At 44.5% G+C, this 21,434-nt stretch overlaps 1 protein-coding gene across 3 annotated transcripts in view; it reads right to left on the bottom strand.

Moving 5' to 3' along the window:
* Window positions 1-21,434, bottom strand: part of PTH1R (parathyroid hormone 1 receptor) — a 156,392-nt gene that overhangs the window by 87,699 nt on the left and 47,259 nt on the right. The window contains exon 1 of one of the 3 annotated variants that reach the window (XM_069959166.1): window positions 10,217-10,302. The exons of the other annotated variants lie outside the window; for them this stretch is intronic. The gene's annotated coding sequence lies outside the window, so the exon portion shown is untranslated. Of the gene's footprint in view, window positions 1-10,216; window positions 10,303-21,434 lie in introns of those variants that run through there. 3 annotated transcript variants of the gene reach the window in all.

A 21,434-nucleotide genomic window follows, 5' to 3' on the forward strand; every position in this document is an offset into this window, starting at 1 on the left:
TCTCTTCCTCCTGTGCAGTCACTGTGTGCAGTCTCTTCCTCCTGTGCAGTCACTGTGTGCAGTCTCTTCCTCCTGTGCAGTCACTGTGTCCAGTCTCTTTCTCCTCTGCAGTCACTGTGTGCAGTCTCTTTCTCCTGTGCAGTCACTGTGTGCAGTCTCTTCCTCCTGCGCAGTCACTGTGTGCAGTCTCTTCCTCCTCTGCAGTCACTGTGTGCAGTCTCTTCCTTCTGTGCAGTCACTGTGTCCAGTCTCTTTCTCCTGTGCAGTCACTGTGTGCAGTCTCTTCCTCCTGTGCAGTCACTATGTGCAGTCTCTTCCTCCTGTGCAGTCACTGTGTCCAGTCTCTTTCTCCTGTGCAGTCACTGTGTGCAGTCTCTTCCTTCTGTGCAGTCACTGTGTCCAGTCTCTTTCTCCTGTGCAGTCACTGTGTGCAGTCTCTTCCTTCTGTGCAGTCACTGTGTCCAGTCTCTTCCTCCTGTGCAGTCACTATGTGAAGTATTTTCCTCCTGTGCAGTCACTGTGTGCGGTCTCTTCCTCCTGTGCAGTCACTGTGTGCAGTCTCTTTCTCCTGTGCAGTCACTGTGTGCAGTCTCTTCCTCCTGTGCAGTCACTGTGTCCAGTCTCTTCCTCATGTGCAGTCACTGTGTGCAGTCTCTTCCTCCTGTGCAGTCACTGTGTCCAGTCTCTTCCTCATGTGCAGTCACTGTGTGCAGTCTCTTCCTCCTGTGCAGTCACTGTGTGCAGTCTCTTTCTCCTGTGCAGTCACTGTGTGCAGTCTCTTCCTCCTGTGCAGTCACTGTGTGCAGTCTCTTCCTCCTGTGCAGTCACTATGTGAAGTATTTTCCTCCTGTGCAGTCACTATGGGCAGTCTCCTCCTTCTCTGCAGTCACTGAGTCCAGTCTTTTCCTTCTTTCAGTACTTATCAGCTGCTTTATGTCCTGAAGGACTCTTTCCAGTCTGACACAGTGCTCTCTGCTGCCACCTCTGTCCATGTCAGGAACTGTCCAGAGTAGTAGCAAATCCCCATAGAAAACCTCTCCTGCTCTGGACAGTTGCTGGGGGCAGCAGAGGTCACTGTGTCAGACTGGAGAGAATACACCACTTCCTGCAGGACATACAGCAACTAATAAGTACTGTTGTGAGATTTACAATATTTAAAGCTCTGGAGGTGACTGGAGGATAAGACATGATTTAGCGGCAGGATAGTGAGAGCAGCTCTGGAGGATAAGACGATGATGATCGCACAGTCTGCACCTGTGACCTGTCCCCCTCAGTCACCGCTTTCCCGCTCGGAATCTATCAGACATCCCTTGTACTTTTTATCGCACAACCCGCCATTTTGCTGCAGGGAACTTTGCAGAAATCGCATAGAGAAATGTAACGCTTCCACGTTGTGAGCAGAGCGAGCGGCTTGTCCGTATCCCTGCAGGAGCGGCGCAGTCACATGACATTTGGCGACATTCGTCCCCTCTCATTAATGGGCTGTGACAGGCACCGGCGGACACGAGTTCTTTTCCCATCCAGGAGCTCAGAACATAGAACACTCTGGCAATGGCGAAACCACCATATATTCCAGGTAGATGTAGATGTACATCCAGCATACAGGAGAGGAGAAGTAGTACTGTGCACTGCCAATATAGTATTATACCCAGCATACAGGACAGGAGAAGTAGTACTGTGCACTACCCATATAGTATTATACCCAGCATACAGGACAGGAGAAGTAGTACTGTGCACTGCCCATATGGTATAATACCCAGCATACAGGACAGGATAAGTAGTACTGTGCACTGCCCATATGGTATAATACCCAGCATACAGGGCAGGAGAAGTAGTACTGTGCACTGCCCATATGGTATTATACCCAGCATACAGGACAGGAGAAGTAGTACTGTGCACTGCCCATATGGTATAATACCCAGCATACAGGGCAGGAGAAGTAGTACTGTGCACTGCCCATATGGTATAATACCCAGCATACAGGACAGGAGAAGTAGTACTGTGCACTGCCCATATGGTATAATACCCAGCATACAGGACAGGAGAAGTAGTACTGTGCACTGCCCATATGGTATAATACCCAGCATACAGGACAGGAGAAGTTGTACTGTGCACTGCCCATATGGTATAATACCCAGCATACAGGACAGGAGAAGTGGTACTGTGCAATGTCCATATATACAGAATAAGAGAAGTGGCATTGTGCAGTGTCAATATATACAGAATAAGAGAAGTGGTACTGGGCAATGTCCATATATACAGAATAAGAGAAGTGGCACTGTGCAGTGTTTATATATACAGAATAAGAGAAGTGGTACTGTGCAGTGTTTATATATACAGAATAAGAGAAGTGGTACTGTGCAGTGTTTATATATACAGAATAAGAGAAGTGGTACTGGGCAGTGTTTATATATACAGAATAAGAGAAGTGGTACTGGGCAGTGTTTATATATATACAGAATAAGAGAAGTGGTACTGTGCAGTTCCTGTTGAGGATAATGATATCACTCTTGTGTAATTCATTGCCTGTTACTTGGGATTTGTCAGTGACTCAATCATCCGGCGGAGGCAGTGGGATCTCAGTTGTATATTTTCTCCTTTCATGAATTTTCATCAGGGTTTGAGGCGTCGATCATTCACTAGTGAATAGTCAGTCAGCCTGAATGGTGGCAATCAGCGGTGATGCAGCGCAGGATGCAACCGGTCGCTTCTGCTCCTCCTGCTACATCTCATCTGCTCCGAGATAACACTGAGGAGATACACAAGGCGGATACATCTCTCACTGCAAAGCCGGGGGATTCTGTAGAGAACCTCTGACTTTATTATATGGGACCGATCCTTGTTCCCCTGAAAACAAACTCTAACTACAAGAAACACAGATCATGAAATAAATGCATAAAACACACTTATATTGTGGCACCACTGCATGACATTCTAGCAGACCCAGTCCACTATCAGGACACCAATGGCCCTACTGAGGATCCTTACTCCTGTGCTGAACCACCGTGCCCGCCTCTGGATGACATCACTGTTACCTCCGGATGACATCACCATTACCTCCGGATGACATCACCATTACCTTAGAATAACATCACTATTACCTCAGGATGACATCACCAAGGCTCAGCCTATTCACCACCATGAGGTCTAGCATCCTCTATGAGTTATAAATAGGGATGAGGTTCGCTCATCTCTAGTTATAAAGTCCACCATAACATGCCTGCAACTACCACCTGACTCCTGAACCACCAAACCAAAGCTGTGACAGTAGATAAATATGCCATGTATGGGTTTTTTTGCGCACTTAAACTTAAACCACAGCAAAACCTATGATAATGGTGCAATATAAAGATAGTCCTTGACTCAGTCATCCTCCAGTACTCCAGAGAGGAAAAAAACCCTGTGGAGGAAACCCCTAGGGGACACAAGGCTGAAGGATTGCTATTCCCTTGGGCTTGGAGAGCTAATGCCAACCTGTAATTCATCAGATAAAAATAAAACTGTACCAGATACACAATGACAATGTGAAACAAACAAATCTCCAGAGACATTACATCCTATAGGACTGACATCAGCTGCTCCTCTTATAACACTCCAGCACTGGTATAACCTCCAGAGACATTACATTATATGTGACTTATATCAGCTGCTCCTCTTATAACGCTCCAACACTGATATCAATTTAACATACATTATAACATATGGTACTCATATCAGCCGCTCCTCTTATAACGCTCCAGCACTAATATAACCTCCAGACATTACATCACATGGTACTCATATCAGCCGCTCCTCTTATAACGCTCCAGCACTAATATAACCTCCAAACATTACATCACATGGGACTCATATCAGACACTTCTCTTATAATGCTCCGGCGCTGATATAACCTCCAGACATTACATCATATGTGACAGATATCAGCCGTTCATATTATAACACTCCAGTGACTGATATAACCTCCAGAGATATGACATCCTATGTGACTTATATCTGCCTTTCCTCTTATAACGCTGCAGCCCTGATATAACCTCCCCATTACACCATATGTGACTGATATCTGTCTTATTCAGTTTTATACAACACTATACCATACTATACTATATTATACTTTCTATTATATTACATTGTACTGTGTATAACGGTACACTTCGGCATATTATTAGCTACTTTATAGCACTATATTGTATTATGCTTCTTAATGGTGCGTTCACACCTACAGGATCTGCAGCTGATTTTCTGCAGCAGATTTCATGTAAATAACTGAACACAGCATCAAATCTGCTGCAGATCCTGTAGGTGTGAACGCACCCTTACACTCCATGGTATTTTTTTTATTATACTATGTTATTATTATGCTATTATGTTATTCTTCATTGTATTATTCTTATTATATTTCATTATACAGCCTATACTGTTTATAGAATACATTCGGTGCCGGGGTCCGCTGCTGTCACTACTGGGGTCTCTCTCTTATGTTTTGTGCTGACATTACCAAACTCCAGGTCACCCATTTGCCCTGTTTAGATCACCCCCCGCCCGGTCATCAATCTCCTCTCGCTTTGCGGCCCCTGCTGACAGTATTGATCGTGTCGCCCATTGCTCCATAAAAACCAAATGATGTTGTAGATTCGTACGCCGACGGATCAATGCAGATTGTCTAATCCATCAAGATTAGTGTAAATCCAAAGAGAGCGATATGTTACCACTGTTCAATTCACGGTAAGAAAATGTATCATCCCCTGGGGAGACGCGGAATGGTTCCTCCCACACCGCCATAACTGTATATCAGCTTTTCAGTCTTTTTATTCCTCTTTGTATTTTATCCTTTTTTAGTAATATAGGAGAGTATAGTGAGCATGCTCCATGAGGAAAGATGCTATACAGACACTGAACCAGCAGAGGGCTGTATGGGAAAGTGAGGTCCTGAGGGAGAACATGAAATCAGGACTGGTGCTCCGTTGCCCCTAGCAACCAGATTACCCCCTTTACTTTTCCAAAGAGTCTGTGAGAAGAGAAAACTGGAATCTGATTGGTTCCTAGTGACAACTGAGCCAGCTCTACTGTACACCAGTTTGATAAATCTCCCCCTATATTGGGAGACATTGATCAAACTTGGTGTAAAGTGAAACTGGCTCAGTTGCCCCTAGCAACCAATCAGATTCCACCTTTTATTCCTCACAGACTCTTTGAAAATGAAAGGTGGAATCTGATTGGTTTCTAGGGGCAACTGAGCCAGTTTCACTTTACACCATGTTTGATAAATCCCCCCCTATATAGAGTATATACAGAGTATATAGAGATCTGAGGCTGTACATATCACGTGTCCTATAAACACTTTCCTTCTCTCTGTAAAAACAACGTACGAGCGGAAAGATTTCTCTGCCGTCCCCACTAATTCCAACCCAGATCCGGCACAATTAGCGGCCGTGCGATTCTTTCCAAATGAGTCGCCGACTCATAACTTTCGACCACATGTGGGACTATTTTCTTCTTCTTTATTTTCCCTCCTCTCGGCCCGTAAAGACAGACGACATACGATGCTGGGGCTCTACCCGCAGCCGCGGTCTCACTGTGCACTGCGCCAATGGGCTCCAGATGTGCCTGGGCCGCAGCCCGTGGGGCCCCTGCAGCAGCAGCAGGACGGGGATCGTGCACAGAACTGTGTCGCCGTCCTCCTCATAAACATTCTTACTCCATGCACTTGCTTGACCCCAGAGCTTACAGTCTAATAAATGGTTTGCAGACTATAGCCGCACCCCAGCCCCACCAAAAACTTTTCCGGATGGAAAAGAAAAATGCGGCTTTTCTGCGGTTTTTCTACCGCTGACATTGCGATTTTTCTTAAAGAGGCAGTAACACGTTACAGATCTTGTCCTAGTCATCAGGAAAACAATCCAGGCCGGACGTGCGCGGATTATAAAAGGCGTCACTTACGAGATTGTGACAAATATAACATCTGCCAGGTGTAGGTAACACGGCCCAATGCACAACGTATAAAAGAAGTCATGAATAATAGAGGAAACTGGGGAATGTCTGGGCTGCTGCCATTCAGGAGGCATCCTGTGCCTCACACCTCCAAGGATCTTACATAGGAGATGGCAGCTGACAGGGACACCAATCCAATAGACAGGAGTCTGGGGGATCATCTGCAGCTCATAGGTGTAATATTCTGCAGATCATCAGAAAAGGGGAGGGGCGCTTATTATCCCATCCATTCAGGTTACATCACAACAGGATGCAATGTATCACCGGGATTATAAGGAAGAGGAATTAAACTGCAATTATAGGAGGCTGAAGGATTTATAGGAGGATAAACAATGGTGGGCAGTGTGCGCCAGCACAGACAATGGTGAGAACAATGCCCAGAGGTCACAGGGAAAAACTGAAAACCTACCTGATACCTGAATGGTACCTATATGATGTATTGGAGATCGACGTATATAGAGAGACAGAGAGGAAGAGAGAAAGAGAGAGGAGGGAGAGGGAGACAGAGAGAGAGGAGGGAGAGGGAGAGAGACAGGGAGAGGAGGGAGAGAGGAGGGTGAGAGAAAGAGAATGGAGAGAGAGGGAGAGAGAAAGAAAGGGGAGGGAGGGAGGGAGAAGGAGACAGAGAGAGGAGGGAGAGGGAGAGAGGAGGGGGAGAGAGGGAGAGAGAAAGAAAGAGAAGGGAGGGAGAAGGAGAAGGAGACAGAGAGAGGAGGGAGAGGGAGAGAGGAGGGGGAGAGAAAGAGAAGGGAGAGAGAGGGAGAGAGAAAGAAAGAGTAGGGAGGGAGGGAGAAGGAGACAGAGAGAATAGGGAGAGAGGAGGGAGAGAGAAAGAGAGGGAGAGAGAAAGAAAGATAAGGGAGGGAGAGGAGAGAGAGAGAAAGAAAGAGAGAGGAGGGAGAAGGACACAGATAGAGTGAGGAGGGAGAGAAAAGAGAGAGAGGGAGAGAGAAATAGAGAGGAGGAAGGGAGGGGGGAGAGAGAAAAAGGGAGGAGAAAGGGAGAGAGGGAAGGAGAGGAGAGAGAGAGAAAGAGAGAGGAGGGAGAGAGAAAGAGAGAGGAGGGAGGGAGGGGGGGGAGAGAGAAGAGGGAGAGAAAAGAAAAAGGAGGGAGAGAGAGGGAGACAGAGAGAGAGAGAGAGAAAGAGAGAGGAGGAAGGAAGGAAGAGGGGGAGAAAAAAAAAGAGGAGGAAGGGAGAGGGAGGCAGAGAGAGAGAGAGGAGGGAGAGGGAGAGAGAAAGAGAGAGAAGGAAGGGAGAGGGGGTGGGGGGAGAGGGAGAAGAGATTAAGAGAGTGATGAGGGGCACAGATGAGGAAGAGAGACAGAGGAGGAGAGAGACAGAGAAAGAGAGAAGAGGGAAAAGAGGGAGAGATGAGGGCCAGAGATGAGATAGAGAGACAGAGGAGGAAAGAGAGTGAGAGAGAGAGAGAGAGAGAGAGAGAGAAGGAGAGGGAGATCAGGGCCAGAGAAGAGGAAGAGGGACAGAGAGGGAACAGTGAGATAGAGAGGTGGGAGGGGGAAGTAGGAACAGAGAGAACAGAGAGAAGAAGGGGGGAAAAGAGAGGGGGCAGATTGAGACAGACAGAAGAGAGGGGAGGAAGAGAGAGAGAAGAGGGAGAGAGAGAGGAGAGGGAGATAGCAAAGAGCAAGAGAGATACAGAAGAGGAGAGCAAGAACAGAGGAAGAGTGAGAAAGAGAAAAGGAAAAGAGAGATGGAAAAGGAGAATCTGGATCAGAACTGATGCTACACCTCCTCCCACCAAGTAACTTCCTACAGGGGCTGAGTAAGGTACCCTGTCAGTGGTGGAAAGGAATGTGTGCAAGAAGTGATAGGTTAGAAGTAAAGAACATCTCCTATAGATCAGCAAAAGCAGACGGCACACATAAAACAGTAACCCTTTGTTAGCTTCAGCTGTGCAATACATAAGAGCATACATACAAAATACTGACGCCTAGTGGTGAAACTCTAGAACACTACCCTCATCATCACTGAAGCTAAAGTAAGAAGCTTTTGCGCCAGGTGTAAAAGAGAAACACGAAACACCTGTGGTGGGACACCACATGTTTGTCTTTTAACATATTAAAAGACAACGACAGACAATGATCAGCCGATATCGTTCATGTGTACTGATTGTTGTCTTTTATTACACTAGACGAGTATCGTTCGTAACGGCCGATATCGACCGAATATGTCCGATAATCATTTTGTGTAATAGGCGGTTAAGAGAGAGAGAAAGAAAAGGAAGAGTGGGAAAGGAGGGAGGGAAAAGAAATAAGAAAGAGAACAAAGAGAAGAAGGGGAAAAGAGACGAGGCAGAGAGAAAGAGAGAGGAAGAGAGAGAGTGAGAAAGAAAGAGAGAAGAAGAAGAGAGAGAGAGAGGGGAGAGGCAGAAGGAGGAATAAATAGGGGGCAGATAAAAAAGAGATGGGGGAAGGGACAGAAAAAAAGAGAGTGATAGAGAGCAAGTTTAAGGCCCTATTCCACGGGCCGTCTGAGAGGAGCAAACGATCGATATCAGGGCTTGTTTGCTCCTCGTTCCCCGCTCACTGCTGCCGCTATTCCAGGCGGCTGCAGCGAGTGGGTGAGTCTGGGGGTTGAGCCATCATACAATACTAACCACTGAGCCATCATACATTACTAACCAGTGAGCCATCGTACAATACTAACTACTGAGCCATCGTACAATACTAGCTACTGAGCCACCGTACAATACTAACCACTGAGCCATCGTACAATACTAACTACTGAGCCATCGTACAATACTAATTACTGAGCCACCGTCCAATACTAACCACTCAGCCATCATACATTACTAACCACTCAGCCATCATACATTACTAACCACTCAGCCATCATACATTACTAACCACTGAGCCATCGTACAATACTAACTACTGAGCCACTGTACAATACTAACCACTGAGTCAATGTATAATGCTAACCACTGAGCCTTCATACAATTTTATCCACTGAGTCACCATGCTGCCATCCTGAATCATACCTAGGAGAGGACTGCCTGCACAATTATCAGGGTTATTTGAGGAAAGTCACATGATGACCCTGTGTATATAGGTAGCCCCCCCCCCCCCCCAGCCCAGTAGAGTAAATATGGCGTTTCCGTTGGCGCAGCAGCCTGGAGGAAGTGCCCGGTGTAATTGCTGATCCGCCGCCGTCACCTCAATTAAATGAAACGCAGCAAATATTTACATATAGCGGCGTCCCCGCGCCAGAAACCAACATGTCTCCTGCCAGTGGAATAATGTATGAGCCCCTGTATATGGCGGTAATAAACTGCAGCACTATAGAGACGGAAAAAGAGAAGTAACTGAAATATATGTACAGTGTGTGGAGGTAAGAAGTATTGAATGTATCATATATCTATTATCTATCTATCTATCTATCTATCTATCTATCTATTATCTATCTATCTCCTATCTATCTATTATCTATCTATCTATCTATCTATCTATCTATCTATCTATCTATCTATTATCTATCTATCTCCTATCTATCTATCTATCTATCAATCTATCATTACATCTGTTTGTTCCGGAACCTTCCATACCCGGCTCCATACATAATACAACTATAAACACTACAATCATAGATAATTCTATAGGGTGACATCTACACCTCGGCTTATAACAATGCTTTATCTAGAATGCAGAACTCCCCGGAGGCGGAATAGATCCCTTCTACCAGACATCGCGCCTCACAAGTCGCTCATCATCAATTCGCAGAAGTCGCACTTTTAATCCTTATCTCCACAATTCTCCATCTGAACACAGAAAAGACATTTTCACCCGATTTTTTTCTTCTAGGCTGTAAAGAGTCCGAAGCTCCATAGGGAGAAGATGAGGGAAGATGAAAATCTGCTTATCTCTCCTCGTATTAACCCTCTGCAGACTGGACGCACAGTATAACAAGGCGGCGGCCATCACCTCTGCGTCACTATCCTGGGCTATCACCTCCATACCACTATACTGCGACCTCCAGGAGGTCTGAGCACATGGAGTATTATCATCTCATCTCTACAGCTCCAAGACAAAGTGAGTGAAAGGAGAAGACGGGACAAAATTTTTATTAAAGTATAGCACTGCCCCTCAAAAGTTATACAAATCCCCAATATACACTTATTACGGGAAATGCTTATAAAGTGCTTCTTTTCCCTGCACTTACAACTGCATCAAGGCTTCACTTCCTGGATAACATGGTGATGTCACTTACTGGATACCATGGTGATGTCACTTCCTGGATAACAAGGTGATGTCACTTCCTGGAAACCATGGTGATGTCACTTCCTGGATAACATGGTGATGTCACTTCCTGGATACCATGGTGATGTCACTTCCTGTATAACATGGTGATGTCACAACCCGACTCTCAGAGCTGTGCGGGCTGTGGCTGCTGGAGAGCAGGGCCAGCCTTTGGGGTGTGTGATCTATTCTGCTGTCTGTCTGCCGGAGCGCAGTGGGGTATGGCTGGGGGGTATTGTTTGTATGGCTGAGCGGGTAGTTGTTTGTATGGCTGGGGGGGTACTTGTTTGTATGGCTGAGGGGGTAATTGTATGGCTTAGGGCGGGGGCATTTGTTTGTATGGCTTAGGGGTAGTTGTTTCTATGGCTGGGGGGTACTTGTTTGTATGGCTGGGGGGTAGTTGTTTGTATGGCTGAGGGGGCAGTTGTTTGTATGGCTGAGGGGTAGTTGTTTGTATGGCTGAGGGGTAGTTGTTTGTATGGCGGGGGGTAGTTGTTTGTATGGCTGAGGGGTAGTTTGTATGGCTGAGGGGTACTTGTTTGTATGGCTGAGGGGGTAATTGTATGGCTTAGGGGGCATTTGTTTGTATGGCTTAGGGGTAGTTGTTTGTATGGCTGGGGGGGTACTTGTTTGTATGGCTGGGGGGTAGTTGTTTGTATGGCTGAGGGGGCAGTTGTTTGTATGGCTGAGGGGTAGTTGTTTGTATGGCTGAGGGGGTAGTTGTTTGTATGGCGGGGGGGTAGTTGTTTGTATGGCTGAGGGGTAGTTTGTATGGCTGAGGGGTAGTTGTTTCTATGGCTGAGGGGGTAGTTGTTTCTATGGCTGAGGGGGTAGTTGTTTGTATGGCTGAGGGGATAGTTGTTTGTATGGCTGAGGGGGTAATTGTTTGTATGGCGAGGGGGTAGTTGTTTGTATGGCTGAGGGGGTAATTGTTTTTATGGCTTAGGGGGCAGTTGTTTGTATGGCTGAGGGGTAGTTGTTTGTATGGCGGGGGGTAGTTGTTTGTATGGCTGAGGGTTAGTTGTTTGTATAGCGGGGGGTAGTTGTTTGTATGGCTGAGGGGTAGTTTGTATGGCTGAGGGGTAGTTGTTTCTATGCCTGAGTGGTAGTTGTTTCTATGGCTGAGGGGGTAGTTGTTTGTATGGCTGGGGGGGGGGGGGGTAGTTGTTTGTACGGCTGAGGGGTAGTTGTTTGTATGGCTGAGGGGGTAGTTGTTTGTATGCCGGGGGGGTAGTTGTTTGTATGGCTGAGGGGGTAATTGTTTGTATGGCGAGGGGGTAGTTGTCTGTATGGCTGAGGGGGTAGTTGTTTCTATGGCTGAGGGGGTAGTTGTTTGTATGGCTGAAGGGGTAGTTGTTTGTATGGCTGAGGGGGTAGTTGTTAGTATGGCTGAGGGGTAGTTGTTTGTATGGCTGAGGGGGTAGTTGTTTGTATGGCTGAGGGGGTAATTGTTTGTATGGCGAGGGGGTAGTTGTCTGTATGGCTGAGGGGGTAGTTGTTTCTATGGCTGAGGGGGTAGTTGTTTGTATGGCTGAAGGGGTAGTTGTTTGTATGGCTGAGGGGGGTAGTTGTTAGTATGGCTGAGGGGTAGTTGTTTGTATGGCTGAGGGGGTAGTTGTTTGTATGGCTGAGGGGTAGTTGTTTCTATTTCTGTGGGGGTACTTGTTTGTATGGCTGAGGGGTAGTTGTTTCTATGGCTGAGGGGTAGTTGCGTGTATTGTTGGAGGGGGAAGTAGTAGTTACGTGAATGGCTGGGAGGGCAGTTGTGTGTATTGCTGGGGGGGGGGGCAGGAAGTTGTGTGCATGGTGGGTGGGGGTTGTCTGGAGGGGTGGGAGGCTGAAGATGCTTTATGTTACCTTAAGGGGGGGGGGGCATCGAAAAAAGGTTTCACATAGGGTGCCATTTACCCTAAGGCCGACCCTGCTGGAGAGGATGAAGGCAGGACTGGGCACTGGACCCTGGAATGTGTAACCAGGGCAACTGTGTGCCCAGCAGCTGATGGTCCTCTAAGTCACAATTATACAAAAAACACAATGGGGGCAGACTTTTTTTTTATTTTTGCCCCAGCTTTACTAAGAGGCATGCATCTCTTCTGGGTGGGAAAATGGGGACAAGGCTTTATTTAAAGCTGCCGTAAAAGTAAACTGATCTTAATAAATCTCGCCCAATGTAACTAAACTAATCATACACGTCAGGTATTTTACTAAAGACATTGAGCAAACATCCATAGAGCAGGGGAAAAGTGACCAGTTCTCTTACCTTTAACCTCTAAATCAATCAATCAATCAATCAATCAATCAATCAATCTACACTCGTAATAACTGGTTCCTGTTCGCATTCCCCTGTATATATGTTACATCTGTTTGTTCCGGAACCTTCCATACCCGGCTCCATACATAATACATCTATAAACACTACAATCATAGATAATTCTATAGGGTGACATCTACACCTCGGCTTATAACAATCCTTTATATAGAAGGCAGAACTCCCCGGAGGCGGAATATATCCCTTCTACCAGACATCGCGCCTCACAAGTCGCTCATCATCAATTCGCAGTTTTGGCGCAGAAGTCGCACTTTTAATCCTTATCTCCACAATCCTCCATCTGAACACAGGAAAGACATTTTCACTCGATTTTTTCTCTTCTCTAGGCTGTAAAGAGTCCGAAGCTCCATAGGGAGAAGATAAGGGAAGATGAAAATCTGCTTATCTCTCCTTGTATTAACCCCCTTGGTTCTGAGTATCTATCTATCTATCTACAAAACACAACAATCACTGAACTCAGGGAGAACAGTGAAAAATTCCAATGGAGTGCTCATTTACGAGTCTCCATTGATTGTCCCATACAAAATTTGAATATGCAAAAAGGGGTCCGTGGAGCCTCAGTTACGAGTCTCAAAACACGGGAATAGCCAGATATCCCTCTCTCCAGAGAAGGAAGCCCATTGCCAAGGGTGCCTCCTAGTGGGGAGAGCACCAAACCACCCTGATACGTAGTCCCTCAGGTCCTCACTCTGTAGCGAGCTTTGGGACCTAAATAGGGAAACACCAGGGTGGCCCCTATAAGTCAAAGTCTAACTCTGTGGCGAGTATAACGATATAAGACAAGGGCCACCAAGGCTAGGCATCCATCCACAGACTGCAGTTTCGTAGCATTTTGCCTATCTATCTATCTATCTATCTATCTATCTATCTATCTATCTATCTATCTATCTATCTCCTATCTATCTATCTCCTATCTATCTATCTATCTATCTATCTATCTATCTATCTATCTATCTATCTCCTATCTATCTATCTCCTATCTACCTATCTATCTATCTATCTATCTATCTCCTATCTATCTATCTATCTATCTATCTATCTCCTATCTATCTATCTATCTATCTATCTATCTATCTATCTATCTATCTATCTCCTATCTATCTATCTATCTCCTATCTATCTATCTATCTATCTATCTATCTATCTATCTCCTATCTATCTATCTATCTATCTATCTATCTATCTATCTATCTCCTATCTATCTATCTATCTATCTATCTATCTATCTATCTATCTATCTATCTATCCTATATTCCTAATAGTCAGGGATGTGCTATGACGGATCAGGTCCAGAACATCAGACAGAAATATCGGCCCCAGTAATCCAGGCAATGGATCCTACAATAACATGTCACCAGGGACGTTGGCCGGACTGGCAGGTCGCACGTCAACGCTGTGATCCCTGCTAGAAGCTGCAGCCATTATGTGATATCATCAGACGAGCTGCTAATTCCTTTATTTTCATTCAGAGGCCACAAGATGAATGTAATGAAAAGAGGAGGAGGAAGGAAAATATTATGAAAAGTATATGCCCCCCGGCCGGCTAAGAGGCCCAGATACAGGCAGGAGATTATCCCAGACGTTCTGCGTCATCTCACTGTCCCAGGAGACATCTCTATTAGGTCGTATCATTTATATAACTCATAATATAATAATAATAATAATAATAATAATAATAATAATAATAATAATGAAGAAGAAGACAAATAAAAATAATAATTATTATAAAAATAATATTTAAAGTTGAAATTAAAATGTTAAATATTTACATATTTCAATAATTTCCTATTTTACCTTAAAGGGGTGCTCCGGCAAAAATCTTTTTCTTTCAAATCAGCTGGTTTCAGACAGTTATATAGATTTGTAGTTTACTTCTTTTTTAAAAATCTCAAGTTTCCCATACTTATCAGTTGCTGTATGTCCAGCAGGAAGTGGTGTATTCTCTCCAGTCTGACACAGTGCTCTCTGCTGCCACCTCTGTCCATGTCAGGAACTGTCCAGAGCAGGAGAGGATTTCAATGGGGATTTGCTACAGCTCTGGACAGTTCCTGTCCACTTCCTTCAAGGCATACAGCAGCAGATAAGTACAGGAAGACTGTAAATTAAAAAAAAAAATTACAAATCTATATAACTATGAAGGAGAACTATTTGTGCCGCAGTCCATGTCAGGAACTGTCCAGAGCAGTAGCAAATCCCCATAGAAAACCTCTCCTGCTCTGGACAGTTCCTGACATGGACAGAGGTGGCAGAAGAGAGCACTGTGTCAGACTGAAAAGAATACACCACTTCCTGCAGGACATACAGCAGCTGATAAGTACTGGAAGACTTGAGATTTTTTTTTAAATAGAAGTACATTACAAATCTGCATAACTTTCTGCCACCAGTTGATTTTGTTCCGACAACACGCCCGATATTAATAATGATAATTCCTAGTAGGTTTTTCTAAATATTCTGCCACGTTTTGGAATTTCTTCCTTGTACAAGCTCTTGATAACAATATCGCTAAAAAGTTAAGAAAACGCGCAGCCTCCTGGTCAGACGCTCTTAATGGCGGCACTTTATACGGGGAGCAGAGCGCGCAGCATTTCATGCATCGCGAACAATGATTCTTATTGAAACCCAAGCGTGAGGTTAATCGCCAGCAATTAGAATCAGTCGCCAGTGAAATAATGGCTGCACCGCCGACTCAACCGGGGGGGGGGGGGGGGGGAACAAATCTGAAAAACTTATCTCCACTCCGAGTCTCGGCCGCAAATTTGTTTGGGGATACTGAGAATAAGGATAAGGCTCCATCCGCAAGCAATGACGACGTCTTCACTTATCAGATGCGGAGAAGGTTCCGGAACAAATCTGGTGTTGTTATTAGGAAGGACGGAGGTTAATCCTTCTCCTATACGGGGAGGAACATGTGGGCCGCATTAAGGCTTCTCTCCCAGGGACTATAAACTTCTTCAATGTTACATTTCGAGTAATATCCCTGAGCGGGAACGGCTCATTACTCCGCAATTACTTCCTCTAAATTTTTTGAATATTTTTAGAATATTCTAGGCCTCAATGAAACCTAATAAAATACCAGAAAAAATGCGATGAGCAAGGAGGTTCTCAGCCAACTCGGAGCTTCATAGGACCCAAAGGGTTTCGCACCATTAATCAGCCAGAAGACCTCAGGAGCTTCGCTCAATGATGTTTACAAAAGTTTCTGAGACTCCCAGTGACCGGCCACAGAGTCGTGAGTCAGAACGGACAGTGCACAGGGTGGTTTAAGAGAAGGATAAAGAAAGAAAAAGTTTTTTTTGGTTTTGTTTTGTTTCTTTCAACACTGCAATTACGCGGATGATGTCAGATGTACAGAATGTACACAAACCACAATGAGAACTGCAGCAAACAAGAAAATAGCAACAAGGAATCTCATAATTCCAAAATTATCCCGTCAAAGTGGTAAATGAGCACCAGCAAGATTGTTATAATAATGATGTACCGAGTCATGTGAAGGAAAGATCTGCCGCAAAGTGTTATTTACCAGATCCCATAATGGAGGCCTAGAACACAGGAACAATTTACCAGATTACTGAAAGACAAAAGAGTTACCTGGAGGAATGTTCTCAAAGGGGAAACAACACGAAATAAAACAGTATGCAGGGAATGCACTACAACTATATATACAGTACATAGTACCCTCCATACAGAAGAATACAGCTACTATAATACTGCCCCTATGTACAAGAATATAACTACTATAATACTGCTTCTATATACAAGAATATAACTACTATAATACTGCCTCCTATATACAAGAATATAAATACTATAATACTGCCTCCTATATACAGGAATATAACTACTATAATACTGCTCCTATATACAAGAATATAACTACTATAATACTGGATTCTATATATGGGAATATAACTACTATAATACTACCCCCTATATACAAGAATATAACTACTATAATACTGCTCCTATATACAAGAATATAACTACTATAATACTGCTCCCTATATACAAGAATATAACTACTATAATACTGCTCTTATATACAAGAATATAATTATTATAATACTGCTCCTATATACAGGAATACAACTACTATAATACTGCTCCCTATATACAAGAATATAACTACTATAATACTGCCCCCTATATACAGGAATATAACTCCTATAATACTGCTCCTATATACAGGAATACAACTACTATAATACTGCTCCTATATACAAGAATATACCTACTGTAATAATGCTCCTATATACAAGAATATAACTACTATAACACTGCCTCCTATATACAAGAATATAACTACTATAATACTGCCCCCTATACACAAGAATATAACTACTGTAATATTGCTCCTATATACAAGAATATAACTACTATAATACTGCCTCCTATATACAAGGATATAACTACTATAATACTGCCTCCTATATACAAGAATATAACTACTATAATACTGCTCCTATATACAAGAATATAACTACTATAATACTGCTCCTATATAGAAAAATATAACTACTATAATACTGCTCCTATATACAAGAATATAACTACTATAATACTGCTCCTATATACAAGAATATAAATGCTATAATACTGCTCCTATATACAGGAATATAACTACTATAATACTATTCCTATATACAAGAATATAACTACTATAATACTGCTCCTATATACAGGAATATAACTACTATAATACTGCTCCTATATACAAGAATATAACTACTATAATACTGCTCCTATATACAAGAATATAACTACTATAATACTGCCCCCATATACAAGAATATAACTACTATAATACTGCTCCTATATACAAGAATATAACTACTATAATACTGCTCCTATATACAAGAATATAACTACTATAATACTGCTCCTATATACAAGAATATAACTACTATAATACTGCCTCCTATATACAAGAATATAACTACTATAAGGCTATGTTCACACTACGTAAGAGAACGGCCGGTCTCTGGCCAGATGATCTTTCGGCTGCGGAGCTCTGATGGGGGCGCATCAGCGCGCGCCCGCATCAGAGCTTACCATAGCACACAGTGAAGCAAGTGGCCGGAGCCGCTCGCTTCACTGTGTGAACTGACAGGTCTTTCTGCGGATGGAATTCACATGTCAGTTGTTTGCGGTGGCATATGGGATCCCATAGAACAACAGGCATTGTTCCACCTCTGTAAAAGTACGGCCGTTGTTGCCATCGACAACAACGGCCGTACTTTTACGTAGTGTGAACATAGCCCAATACTGCTCCTATATACAATGCTTCCCCCCCCCCCAGTATTCCTATGTATCCCTTGATGTGTCGCAGGATGTTGTTTTATATATGGCGTTGATTTATTTTACAGAGATTAGAATCTGGTAGCGGTGCCCGGTGTCTGGAGCGCGGCCCATCTGTCGGTGTCACGGTGCTGGCAGCTAATGCTATGAGGATCAGACTATAAAGTATTAATGCTACGACCTGCTCCTGGTGCCCGGTGGCACTGCCAGCTGTCAGACAAGGTGAGGTATGAGCGGTAATATAGGCAGTAGATGGCGGAGAATTGTCTTGTCACAACTCAGCAAATTTATTTCACCCTAGGTGCGGGCCGGAACGGGGCAGATGTGGTGACACAGCAAATCTCTCAGCCTGTCTCTTGCCAAAGCAGTGCCAATAGGTGGCACCTGTACGTGCCAAAGCCGCTCATCTGTGTCCTGTCAATCATAGATGATGCCACTGTGCTCCATAACACCGCCATCCTGATAATATACAGATCCATGCACCATACAGGACTCAAAAGACAACACAGTGCACAGCTCAAATGGCAACAGCGATATTACAGCATCAGTAATCATTTCATTCACAGTTCCAGCAGTAAAACAGAATCTGAATTCACAGCATATTTAGCAAAAATTTGATTAGTTGACAAAGCAAATTTTTTCAAAATTTGTTAAAAAAAAATCCTCTTCCGTGTCTTCAGTCGATGCGCAGTCAATCGCTGTGTAACTGAGAATGCACAGCACCAAGGCCAGTGATTGGCTGAGCGGGCTGTCACTCTTGTGTCTCGAAAGTGACAGCCCCCTCAGCCGATCACTGGCCGCTGTGCTGTCTCTTCTCAGTTCCTCAATGGTTGGCTGAACGCGCGCCTTAAGACACAGAAGAGGACACCAGGGGGAGCGCAGAGAGGTATGTATAGATTTGTTAAGTTGAATTTGCTGAGTTCGCAAATTTTTAATAAATTTTGGATATTCTGGAAAGCAGCGAACCAAACAGAGGAGATCACAGGGGCACAGAGGAGAACAGAGAGGAACAGAGGGGCACAGAGGAGATCAGAGGGACACAGAGGAGTTCAGAAGGGCAAAGAGGAGATCAGAGGGGCACAGAGGAGATCAGAAGGGCACAGTGGAGAACACAAGGACACAGAGGGGAACAGAGGAGAACAGAGGGACGCAGAGGAGATCAGAAGGGCATACGGGAGAACAGAGGGGCACAGGGAAGATAAGAGGGGCATACAAGAGATCAGAAGGGCCCAGGAGAACAGATGGGCACAGAGGACATCAAAGGGGTAAAAAGGAGATCAGAAGGGCACAGAGGAGAACAGAGGGGTACAAAGGAGGATAGAGGGACACAGAGGTGAACACTGGGGCACAGAGTAGATGAGAGTGGAAGAGAGGAGAAAACATGAGCACAGAGGAGAGCAGAGGAGATCAGAGGGGCACAGAAGAGAACAGAGAGGAACAGGGGAGATTAGAGGAGAACAGAGGAGCACATAGAACACCAGAGGGGTACAAAGGTGATCAGAGGGGCACATAGCAGAACACTGGGGCACAGAGGGGAACACTGGGGCACAGAGGAGAACAGATGGGTACAGAGGAGAACACTGAGGCACAGAGGAGAACACTGGGGCACAGAGGAGATCAGAGGGGCACAAAGGAGATCAGAGGGGCACAAAGGAGATCAGAGGGGCACAGAGGAGAACACAGGGGCACAGAGGAGAACACAGAGGCACAAAGGAGATCAGAGGGGCACAAAGGAGATCAGAGGGGCACAGAAGAGAACACTGGGGCACAGAGGAGATCAGAGGGGCACAAAGGAGATCAGAGGGGCACAATGGAGATCAGAGGGGCACAGAGGAGATCAGAGGGGCACAGAGGAGAACACTGGGGCACAGAGGAGAACACAGGGGCACAAAGGAGATCAGAAGGGCACAAAGGAGATCAGAGGGGTACAAAGGAGATCAGAGGGGCACAGAGGAGATCAGAGGGGCACAGAGGAGATCAGAGGGGCACAGAGGAGAACACAGGGGCACAGAGGAGAACACAGGGGCACAGAGGAGAACACAGGGGCACAAAGGAGATCAGAAGGGCACAAAGGAGATCAGAGGGGCACAAAGGAGATCAGAGGGGCATAAAGGAGAGGTTTAACACTGCGACTTGGTTTCAGGAGCAGCGACTTTTTGCGGTAATGTACCATTAAGGTTCTCCACTCTTTAGAGTGAGTCAGATCACTGTCATGTTTCCACCCAGCTTTTCCAGTGCTGTGAAAAACAGATCTGTATATTGATGCTGCAGTATACAGAGATAAACCTACAGGAAGACGAGTAACGATTGGAATTGATCGGAGCGTCATCCACTATTAGGATTCTCCATCTGATGTTTTGTAATTTACAAGTCTATTCACCAGTGTATTGTATTGGACGGAGAACCGATTGGATCAATACTCAAAACGTATCACATTGTTTGGTCAAATGAATTGGCTTAAAGCCCAGAGCAAACACTGAGGGGTCAAACTGCTGCGAGGAGGTCTGTATCCCCAGAGCTGCAGGGAAGAGACCTCACTATAACTACATGAACACAGTCTCCTGCTCAATTACTGATCAATAGCAAGGTATCTAAGGTCACCGGGACAATGAGGCTGTATCCGTAACCCGGGGGCGGGGGGGGGGGGGGGGGGGGGGGGGGGGGCGAGGATCAGTATCTATGAGGACCACAGAGTAACATGTCACCAGTTGGCACCTATCACCCTACAAAGCACTTTTCATCCCAAGGGAGGGCGCCCCCTCCTGTCACAGTGGGTATAGTGCAGCCGGATTGTCATATCACTAAATACACTGAGATCCATGCTGAGATACTTGGGAGTGCCAGAGGTCAGAGGTCACAGGAGGGGGGCATGAGGTTACACACCAACTCCACAGTGTCATTACTGACCTTGAGTACTGAGGATGATGATGGAGAGGAAGAGAATAATGAGGAAGAAGATGATAGAAAGTATGAGGAATATGTATAGAATTGTATGTTATAGCAGTTATATTCCTGTATATAGGAGCATTATTATAGGAGTTATATTCCTGTATATAGGAGCAGTATTATAGTAGTTATATTCTTGTATATAGGAGCAGTATTATAGGAGTTATATTCCTGTATATAGGAGGCAGTATTATCGTAGCTATATTCTTGTATATAGGAGCAGTATTATAGTAGTTATATTATTGTACATAGGAACAGTATTATAGTAGTTATGTTCTTGTATATAGAGGCAGTATTATAGTAGTTATTTTCTTGTATATAGGAGGCAGTTTTATAGTAGTTATATTGTTGTATATAGGAGCAGTATTATAGTAGTTATATTCTTGTATATAGGAGCAGTATTATAGTAGTTATATTCTTGTATATAGGAGCGGTATTATAGCAGTTATTTTCTTGTATATAGGAGCAGTATTATAGTAGTTACAGTATATCCCTGTATATAAGGAGCAGTACTATAGTAGTTATATTCTTGTATATAGGGACAGTATTATAGTAGTTATATTCCTGGATATAGGAGCAGTATTATAGTAATTATATTCTTGTATATAAGAGCAGTATT

Source organism: Dendropsophus ebraccatus, chromosome 2 (assembly GCF_027789765.1).
Source record: "Dendropsophus ebraccatus isolate aDenEbr1 chromosome 2, aDenEbr1.pat, whole genome shotgun sequence".
Classification (NCBI taxonomy): Eukaryota; Metazoa; Chordata; class Amphibia; order Anura; family Hylidae; genus Dendropsophus; species Dendropsophus ebraccatus.